General features: G+C 34.0%; 1 long non-coding RNA gene across 1 annotated transcript in view; it reads left to right on the top strand.

The window, feature by feature from the left end:
• Positions 1-701: 701 nt before the first annotated feature.
• Positions 702-10,899, top strand: part of LOC126956886 (uncharacterized) — a 34,580-nt gene continuing 24,382 nt past the window's right edge. Inside the window, exons 1-3 of the long non-coding RNA XR_007726525.1 lie at positions 702-739; positions 2,821-2,855; positions 4,591-4,622. This is a non-coding gene — a long non-coding RNA (uncharacterized LOC126956886). The remainder of the gene's footprint in view (positions 740-2,820; positions 2,856-4,590; positions 4,623-10,899) is intronic.

Genomic DNA, 10,899 nt, shown 5'->3' with positions numbered 1-10,899 from the left:
AGACAGAATCCTTGGTGTTAATTTAGGCAAGCAGCACATCCCAAACCTGCACTAGGACCTTGGTTAGCTGCATATTCTGGGGGAAGATTGCCACCTACTGGAACGCCAGCACCATTCCCTCAGGTTTTATGGTCGATGTAAATATGGCTCCTTTAAAATAACATACCTTCCCACATTTATTTTAACACAAACTCCTAGATATGAAATTAGTGTATTTTTCCTCCAAAGTAAGCTCAATATAACCTGCTCCAACAGTCAGCTGCTACTACTCCCTGTTCCAGGTATCAGTCCTACAGTTCTTTGGGAGAATGATAGATGAAATTCTGGTTTTCTTAATTGCCAGGTAGGCATCAGTTGATATCCTGCTTCAGTCGAACCCAGCTATTACCTAATAGATAACCGTTCTAAAGAAACAAACAAACAAACAAAAGCATGATATTTAAAAAATTTGACTGCTTAGAGCAGTTCTACTGTCTAAAAAATGTTCACCTTTGAAATATATTTTTGACCACATATTACAAGTTTGTGAACAAGAAAAATAATACTACAATTTAAAACGTATTCATATAAGCAGAAAAACTGTTGGTGATTTGTCTAAGCAAATGACATACAGTCAAAATTATACTTTCCATTCTGTTGTCACAGTGTGGACTTTCTAACATAGCAAGGGATTTCAATGCCATCTTTTGGGTATTGAAGGGAGGGTGGGTTTGAGACCACTCCATCATCAATTTTAAAGGTAAAATTGTTGTAAATGTTATTGGGTTGATAAAACTTAATGGTTTGAGCAGATGAGCATAAGGAAGTATGAGAAGAGGATTTAAAGACACCGAACAGCAGCATGAGGAAGAGTACTAACTGGAGGAGTAGATCTGCAATAAGAGAGGTGACTGATAAGAGAAAATGAGATAGGAGTAGGGGATTAAGGATAGCTATTAGAAATTAAGGTAAAAAGCTGAGATAGTGTCTATGGAGGAAGCAATGTGATATAGAAAGAACAAAAGAGCAAAATCAAAACTTCGGAATTGCATAGACCTGGGTCATCAGCAGGTCTGCTTCAACTGCTACAAGCTGGGAATAACAGTTTCCCCATACTTTTACTTCTATTAAGTTAAAGAGTATCTATGAAACACGGAAGCTCTTGGAAGATAGAGTAGACATTTCTCATTTCAATAACAAGTTTAAAAGGAAAATACAAAATTAATAAAGATGAAAAGAAAGGTCAATACAAAAGAACTTCGGAAAGAAGAGCTGAGATGAAAAGAATTAAAATGGCAATAGCAATAAGAAAAATCAGATCTTGATGAGAAAATTGATGGGGTAATAAAAACAGTAATTATTCTACATGATGCCCATACTATCAAAAGAAAGTAAAATATGCAGGCAGACAACATTTGCGTTGACCAAATCACATCAAGTAACCAATTTAGCTATTCGCATGACTTTCTATCCACGTGAAAGTAATTTCAATTTATCAGCTGTAAATTTTTAACTTACCTATCTTTGAGCTACACTTTGACTTTTCAACAACTTTCTGGACATTTCAGTTTAAATACTTCACCAAAATCTTCAAATCTGAATGTCAATAATAAAATATTGTTATTTTCATTATTAAACTTGACTCTTTCTCCCTGATTCTTTTACTTGATAATTAGCATCACCATTCTCCCAGGACAGTGGCCACTTAATTTAGTACTTCTACTTTTCCTCTTTCTGTCTCTTCACCTTTCCCGTGTGGTATATTTATGGTGGCGATAATGATGAAAACTAGAATGTATATATTATTTTAGAATTTATCCAACATTATTTAAACTTTTCCTAAAGATTCTTCTGCTGAATCTATTTCTCTACATCTGTTTGAATTTTTTTCCTTAAAATAAATTATATGCTTCTTAACATGTCAAGACCTTCCATGATCTTTTTTTTTTTTTTTTTTTTTTTTTTTTTTTTTTTTTTTTTTGAGACGGAGTCTCGCTCTGCCGCCCAGGCTGGAGTGCAATGGCCGGATCTCAGCTCACTGCAAGCTCTGCCTCCCGGGTTCACGCCATTCTCCTGCCTCAGCCTCCCGAGTAGCTGGGACTACAGGCGCCCGCCACCGCGCCCGGCTAGTTTTTTGTATTTTTAAGTAGAGACGGGGTTTCACCGTGTTAGCCAGGATGGTCTCGATCTCCTGACCTCGTGATCCGCCCGTCTCGGCCTCCCAAAGTGCTGGGATTACAGGCTTGAGCCACCGCGCCCGGCCAAGACCTTCCATGATCTTATACAACTTGGTTTTTAGATCAATTTTCTTTATATCTTTTCAATATCCTGGTCCAAACTGTTTTTTTCTCCAAGATAACTGGTTATGTCTTTCTCCCTGTGTATTGAAAGCTCATTCATATTTCAATACCCTGATTTGATGCTATTTTCTCTATGATCACTTCCCCAGTAGCAGGTCAGCCAAACAGAAGTTGCCAGATGCCAGTTTCTTCTACCACTCAGAACATTACTAGAATTAACTGGAGTTGTTTCTGACTAAATGGATACATATACACACACATATACATTCTCGATTACTCATAGTGATTTAATGTTAAGAAATTCATTACATTGCTCCTTTGAGGCCAAATAATACATAGTGTAACTCTGCTTGTTTGAAATTAGCGATCTATTTTATAATCGAGATGTTAAGTGTTCCCAAGTTAGTTACCTATTTAGAGCAGGAATTAAAATAAATAAATAAATAAATAAATAAATAAATAAATAAATAAATAAAGAGGTAACAGGGACCACATAGAATTGTTTAACTGTTTTGTTTTGTTTTGTTTTAATTTATTTCAGAACAGTGACTCGTCATTGGCCAGTGGAAGAAATTGGTAAGTGAATTTATTTCTGTATGTAATATTTATGAATAGAAAAAGCATTTTCTGCACGTATCCACTAAGTAAATACTGAACAAATAATTAATATGTTTTGAAAGACCTTGACTGTATTAGACTTTTTAATGTTTAGATTCCTCTGAGTTTATGTTTCTTATCATATTTACTCTTTCGTGTTTTTTTGTTTTGTTTTGTTTTTAGAGTTTAGCATGGGTTTACCTTTTTCCGTAAGTCCCAGGAGGGCAGATTTTCCATCTTAGACAACACTGTGCTGGAACAAAAACATGAACAGTTGAGAAGTGGAAGTCAAGAACAATACTCTCCATGTTAGTTTCTGGGCACAAAGCCTAGTAAAAATTGGCATTTTGTCTTACGGTTATCATTGGTGATATAGATGAAATGAGTTATGAAGACTTAACAATTAATTTGAATTTTAGGTTATTACAATATCACTAATGACATAAAATACTCAGAATTTCATACACACACACAAACACACAAAAAATCCGATTTAATGGTAGAAATAAGCTCAGTCTGTTTACTCAGTAAAGACTATTGTGTTCATAAATGCAAGTGTTAAAAAACGAATGTACCCTCAAAGCAGCTGTATGAGTTTTTTAGTATTTTTTTCTGAATTTTAGATTTATAAAAACCATGTCTCAGCTGCTACCTTTCAACAATTTTATCCTGAGGCAATAAATAATTCAATGTGCTAATTTGACAGATGACTCTCCAGGAGACTCCTACCATTACTAGCATCATTAGGCCATAATATGCGTGACGAGGAGGGGCCATTCAGCAAATGTCCTTCACTTGTTTACCCCTAAAGAGCTGTACTCTGCACAATTAACTAATGAAGCATTATGGGCCTTTTTTTTTTCTTCCCTGCTATTTCAATATATCAATGCAGAGAGTCGAGGAAAAATACAGTCTGTTTCCTTTTGCTAGATCAGTATTTATGGGATGCTTAAGACTGCACTGTAGCTCCCAGATGAATAAGGTGAAAATAATAAGATGGTCAAAATGGATCATCGCCATCATTACTATTACTTCCTCTTCTTTCCATGATTTGTGAAAAAAATGTAAAAGGAATTTGGTGTTGAAATGCAAAAACAAAACAAAAAATACCCAAAACAGTGCTCAAATTTTCTGCTTAATATTTGCTGATTATGAAGAATTTGTACAGTCTTCATCAAGTTAGGTAATTTTATGTTCACCTTGACCACATGTGAATTGTCTCATACTTCTATTCAAGTTTAAAATTAAATTCCAGTTAAAAAGTTTTGAACTAAGAGTGTGAATATGGGCTTTGGTGCGTATGAATCTCCTCTTACGGTCCAATTCAACAAAGCATGAACCTACGAAGGTTCAAATGAAGTCACTAAGTCCACATCTAAATAGTTTCATCCTGCAAAATTGGGTTAAACAAAGAAATATCATCTGACTAGACTGCTGTTATTGTTTCAATGAATTATTTAATTGCCAAGACATTTTGTTGCTCAGAAAAAGTGGCTTAAGGTAGAAGTGAGTTTAGGGACCCCTTTCTTGCATTTACAGAGTGTATTATAAGTTCTTAGTTTAAAAATTATCACATCCTTTACCATTCCTAGTATTGTTTTGTGCTTTAGAGTGAAAAAAAAAAAACTCTGCTCGAATCATGTCAATTGATATAATAGTTGATAGGTCCTAGGAAAAGGACAGTTACATTTTTCTCTTTCCAATCTTCATCCAGACCCACAATGATGTCGATGCTATTTCCAAGAGGTAAAAGTCACAACTATTCTTCTTAGATGTAAACTGTTTTATCCAGTTGGAAATATGGTTTCAATGATAATTATTATAATGCTTCTTTTTCCCCAAAGAAACTAATAATACATAATAATCATTGTGCTATTAATAATAAAATAGCTATAATTTATTAAATACCAGTTTAATCTGAGCCCTTTGTTACATGCATGAGAAACATGAAAAAATGGTGTGAAGGGCTTGTTGGTTCTTTTACAAACTTTGAGGCTAGAAAAATTTTCACATTAAAAGAGAAAGAGAACCATTATATTTTAAGAGTTCTGTGGACAAATTCTGGTAGATTATCAATATCCTGTCACATTTATGGGAATTCTCAAAATCACTACTACTATATACTATATATTTCCTCATACTATTCCACTTGAACAATCAATCTATTCATTTCTTCTCTCAGTAAAATCAATTTTAAACATGCTAAACCAGTAATGAGCAAATTTAGTGGAAAAACAATTTAAACCCTTTTTAAATATAAATGTTCCCGGTGGTCTTACTATAACCTGGTAAATTATAGATACAGTGAAAATCTGGTATTTCTGATATTTTGTATTTAACAAATTGAGTGCTGTTAACGTTTTTAAATATTTGCTTTTCAATCCACATATAAAAATGGAATACAATTAGTAGAGCATGTAAAATGTATTTTTTCAAAATGTACTTAGAAATGGAAAAGACTACTTGAATGCCAAGGGAAGCAGTAGTTTCTTTGCTTTTATATTGTAGAGAAGGCCGTGCATCATCTCTATGGAACATCCTATCCATAAAAATCTGAGGAACGTTTGTAAGAAGTGGGAACACTTCCAAAAAACCATGCTGGAGGAATTTCACAACACTGAATATATTTAATACAAAATTTATTTAGAAAACATAAAAATCACCTTTTTATACCCATCCTTTTCTTTTCCTTACTTTCCGCGCCCATCCTTTACATATGAAACCTTCCATACGGTTTGTTTAAAATTCAACTGTAATGAAAAATTATTATCATAAAGGTCCAATACATACTTCAAATTACTATTGCTATTTGAACTACGTATTGGACCTTTTGGTTTGGTATTTGTAACTCAGATACTTTATTAAGCAGAAAAGAGACCAAAATATGGAATACTTTGTTGAATAATTAAATGCTTTGTAAATACAGAATAGACAAATTCATTTTAAATATTTGATCGTTTTATCCAAAAGAGATCGATTTATCTAGCAAAAATAATATGAGTCAGAATATTATATAATAAATACAATTACATGAACAATTTTAGGATTTGGGCATTTGAAATGTGCCAAGTATCACTAACAAGCACTGAAAATTACTTACAAATACTGCATATTAAAGAATATTTAAAAATACAATTTCCATAACACAAAAGCTATAAATCAGTACTCGATGAGGTTCAAAAATTACAAGTACTAAAACAAATGTATATCATTTCCATATAAATTTATCTATAATCAACATTTAACCAAAATTATCTAAAATTTTATATTTCTTCTAATGAAATGTGTTCCTGCTTTGTGTAAGAAAAAATTAATATCTACATGTTGTATTTTTCTAGAGCTTTGCTCATTCTTATGTAGTAATTTATTTTTTTTTAGTGTGACTTTGCTCAAAATTCAATAATGTACCATTAAAAAAATAATACTTATACTAAATACATCCAAAAGAGGCACTCTCCCATACATACACCACTTAACTGTAGGCTCACAGTTCATCGGAGACATTTCTGTTTATTTTGATATCTTTTGTTAAAGAAATCCACAGTAACAATGATGACCAGACAAAGAGAGGGAAAAAAAAAGCCATTCATCCATTCATGGGTAATTGAATTCCCTCATATTTCATAAACAGACTGCCTATCTGTAGGGTTGTGTTTTATTTCAATAACTTTCTTTAAAATGCTTTTCCTTATAAGATGGGGAATTACAATAATGTTTAAGAACTCAAGGTCAAAACAGTTTTTAAGTTAGTTTATTTGATGGATGCATTGCTGTGAGAGGAGTCACCCCCTCCCTTTCCTCTCCCCTCTCTCCTACAAATTGCCTTTAGACTGGATGTTTATTGCCCAATGTAAAGAACAAAACAGGGAAGTAATTAAACCTAGAATTGCCTGCTGGTGCTTATGACAGTCAGGCCATGGGCCTGAGCCTAAGAGTCTACCCAAATCTGCTGAGAAGGAGCTTTGGTTCTGAAACAAAGCCAAGCAGCAAGACATCATTACTGTTAATTACCTGATAAACAAAAAAGACTTGGTGTCGTGGCAAAACACCAAACTCAGTGTGGCAGCTGATGCTGTAAAAGACAGTTGGCCTTACTTTGTCCTGTTGAGCATTGTACTGTGAGATGATCCACCTCCATAAAGAGCTCAAGTAATTATACTCCAACAACTGTGTTTATACGCTCTGTACTCACTATTGTGCTCTACTAACAACAAACAACCTGTCCTCTGGAAACAGGTGGCATCTGCTAAACATCAAATAGAAGAGAAAAAGACATGCTCTCAAATGGAAATTTATTAATTGATAAGCCAGAGGACAAAGTACATGAAAGCAGGTGAAAAATATGGAAGGACATTATTTAGGTCCCTTATTAAATAAATAGGAACTAAATAAAATATGAGATATATTTCTCAAAATAATCATTGGCTTTTGTGACCTACCTTGGAATATAATAGCACAAAAGAAATATTTTAATAAGAATATTATTTATACATTGATATTTATATTTCATATATGATATGTGTATATGTATTTTCATTTTGTTTTTATATTTTGTCATTACAATTTTCATTGATTATGCATGAAAATCAACAAAAAAAAAGTAGTTAAATGGAGTGGAGTGGCAGACACCATTATGTCAAGCTCAGATGAGATTGTGTCATAGAATCCTATGTCCATACAATTGCAGGACATGCAGTTAATCAAGTGGATTTGGGTGTCTTTGGGAGAGTGATGTAGCATTAATGGCACCATCAGATAGATCTGGTTAGCTTCTTGTCACCTGGGGCATGGCCTTAGGTGAGTTAGACTTCTAGAATCAATTTCTTCATATGTAAAACAAAGTTAATCATACGTTTCTCTCAGCACTGGTGTGAGGAGTCACAGATGTAATGTATATGTTCATTTAACATAGTGCCCAAGGCATACTAGGCTTTCAGTAAATAGTGGTTTTGGTAGCCAATTGGAATAAATTAGTCACATTTGAGGCAACTGGCTATTTAAGACAACTAAGAAACACAGAGTGGGCCGAATCATAGTTGATTTGGTAAGTATGGGCAGGTAAGCAAGTCATATTCTCCACCAGTAGATACCCTATCAGCTAAGGCAAGAACACTCAAAAGCTCTGAGGCCCAGCATCTTCACCGCATTCCTCATGTGCTTTACAGGATAATGAGATGGTTAAAAGTAGTGAATTTTGATTTCAGAATGACCTACATTCAAGTCCATGCTTTGTGGATTGCTATTTCTGTGTGCCTTGAAAGATGACTTAAACTTCATAACTCATGTTCTTCACCTAAAAAGTGACATGTACAGGTCTAACCTCTTTAGAACATGAACTACCTAAATTTGATTCACAGTTTCACGATTTACTTAGTTACTTATCATATCTCTGATTTAGCATCCTCACCTTACACTGAGAACAAATATTATAACTACTTTATAGGATTGTTAGGAAAAATGAGTAACTGACTAGTCCTTAAAATGGTGCTTGGAACATAAGAAATCTGTGCTATAATGTGCTTTAATTACCAGCTATTTAGGAATTTTTGAGCTGCTTTTGAGACCTTACCTACTTGTGATAGTAAATATTAGTAGTAGTAATCCCTACCTGTGCATGGATGCCACCATGTGGCATGCTCTCAATCCTCCACGTACTTTTCTGAGAGACTTTGGAGTTTACCTTCATGTTTACTTACAAGACAATGTCACCAGTATGCCCACTACAATTACCACATGACACTCCCCATGTACTTTCCCTCCTGCTTTGGCTCACCCTATTTTATATAAAGTCTTGGCAAAGTAACTTGAAAGGGCTTCTCTGTTGCCACTGCTATTATAAGATCTCAAGTGTCTGTCATTCAAGGCCATTCAAGTGTCCTGTTCTTGTAGTGGGTTTCTAGCAGACATGGAGAAAAGAATACCTCCTTAATTCTCTGTCACACTTGGTCATCTGGACCTAGAACACTCCTCATGCCCGTAACTCCTTATGTCCATAAGAGCTCTTGCGAAATCGGCTCCCAACTCCCACTTCCCTAGGCCTCCAGCCCAGCCCACTCTCAGAAGGGAATAGAGCCCAAGATCATCCTGTTCACAGCAACGGGCTCCCCACCACATGCTTCAGGCTTATAATGACATCATGCTTAGTGGGTGAAAAATGAAAAATTTATTATTGTTACTTATGTGTCCTCTCATGTAGGCCAGCATAATTATTTTTTAAATTTGGAATTCATGGAAGTTAATCAAACTGAATTTGCATATTTGAAGCCTCACAGACTGATTATTTCTGAAGAACCATATGCCAGTGGCTGTAAAATTCTGCTCCTTTGTTATACAGTCAAATTTCTTGCTTACCTTTCATGATAAAAGAATTAGTCTGACACAGCACTCTATTCACTACTATACTGTTGAATAGTAAACTTTTCTGAGCTTTTTATGACTGCCAATAATTTACATAAATAACAAGAGCATTGAAGTGCACACACTGCAGTTCTAGGGTAATGAAAGAACCATTACATTTAGCTTAGTAAGTAAGCATCCTGAATAAAATCCACCAAGAAATCATAAAAATAACAACACACAGATTGTTCTTTATATTTTTGTGTATGTTAGCTCATGTAATTCTAAATTCAGAAGTAATAATTCAAATTCAAATTCTAAAAGGTGTGTATTCTGAAGTTGCCATCATCACTTGCTTAAGAACAATCACAAGCTTTAGGTAAGTTGTTTAAAATTTCTGCATCTCTTAGCAGTAACTTCTATCCACTATTCAAAAAGGGGCTTTTCTATGTATTTTCTACCATAGAAAGTTTTTGCTACAGTGTGTATGCATACGTGATATTACAACAAAACATGTGCCAAATAATATTATTAATACATTGTAAATTTTGATTAAAATGGTCATATTAGTATTTATATACATTTATATGTTAAACAGAGGACCTAAATAACTTGTCTTAAAATGGTAAAAGTAAAGGTGTTATTCAGGTAATATAAGTGAATTTTCAAGTGTTAATGAAAAGTTGAAAATGTTACTAAGGTGCCAAGATGCTTAAGATGTATGTTTGGAATAGAACAATGGAACCTTGTAGGTCTTGCAAAGCCAGTCTGTAAAATTGAAGTAGATGACGCTGAGTGATTACTGCCAGCCCACCAACCTTGAGTAATACTTCACCAAGACATAGATTATGAAGGCATATTCCTTGCTTTCTAATGTCACCTCCACAATATTTTCATCAGTGAATGCAAAGCTATTGCCATTTTCGTCTTTGTTTCTCTCACTATACAGTTTACTCATGTTCTCCAAAATACACTGTCTTCTTAAGAAATTTTTATAGTATTTATAATAATAAAGCACTTGGAAATTGTAGAATAGAAGCTACTTACTTTATAAGTATTGATATTATTTAAATCCTAAGCAGGAACTTGGGATTGATGTATTCAAAAATCAAAACAAAATTGTGATTTAATATTAACTATTTTTAAAGATTATCATCTAAAATATAGTTGTTCTAAATTTCAATGATTTTAAATATTTTTTATTAACTTAATACATACATTGAAGAGGGCCGGCATTTTTTACACTAACCAAGTTATTTATGCTGACTTATCAAATATTTACTGCTGTTTTTGTTATGTGCCTCATTCTATTTGTGTTAAATGACCTTTAGTCTCTAGTCTAAAGCAATAAAGTGAATGCTTCCTGTCCTATCGATTAGGAAAGGCCTATTTTCACACTAATAAAATGGGAAGCCTCATTTAATAAAATACTTTTTTCTGCCAGTGGCCATAGGTGAACTGGAGACTTGACAATGCTGGCAAAGGGCAACTGAGAGGACAGAGGTCAACTCTGCGGTAAATCAACTTCCAGGAACAAATCACTGGACACTATAAAAATCAAAAGTGGTTCTTTAAGAGACCAACTTGACCCTCCTTAACCAGAAAATAACATCTGACCTGGCAGTGAAATTTATCACAACATTTCAATTAAAACTTGGCAGGCACACTAGCAGCTTACTGTTTTTCT

The sequence above is a fragment of the Macaca thibetana genome, chromosome 6 (assembly GCF_024542745.1).
Source record: "Macaca thibetana thibetana isolate TM-01 chromosome 6, ASM2454274v1, whole genome shotgun sequence".
In the NCBI taxonomy this organism is placed as follows: domain Eukaryota; kingdom Metazoa; phylum Chordata; class Mammalia; order Primates; family Cercopithecidae; genus Macaca; species Macaca thibetana.
Note: the sequence above shows the minus strand (reverse complement) of the source record. Positions and strands in the feature narration are given on the sequence as shown.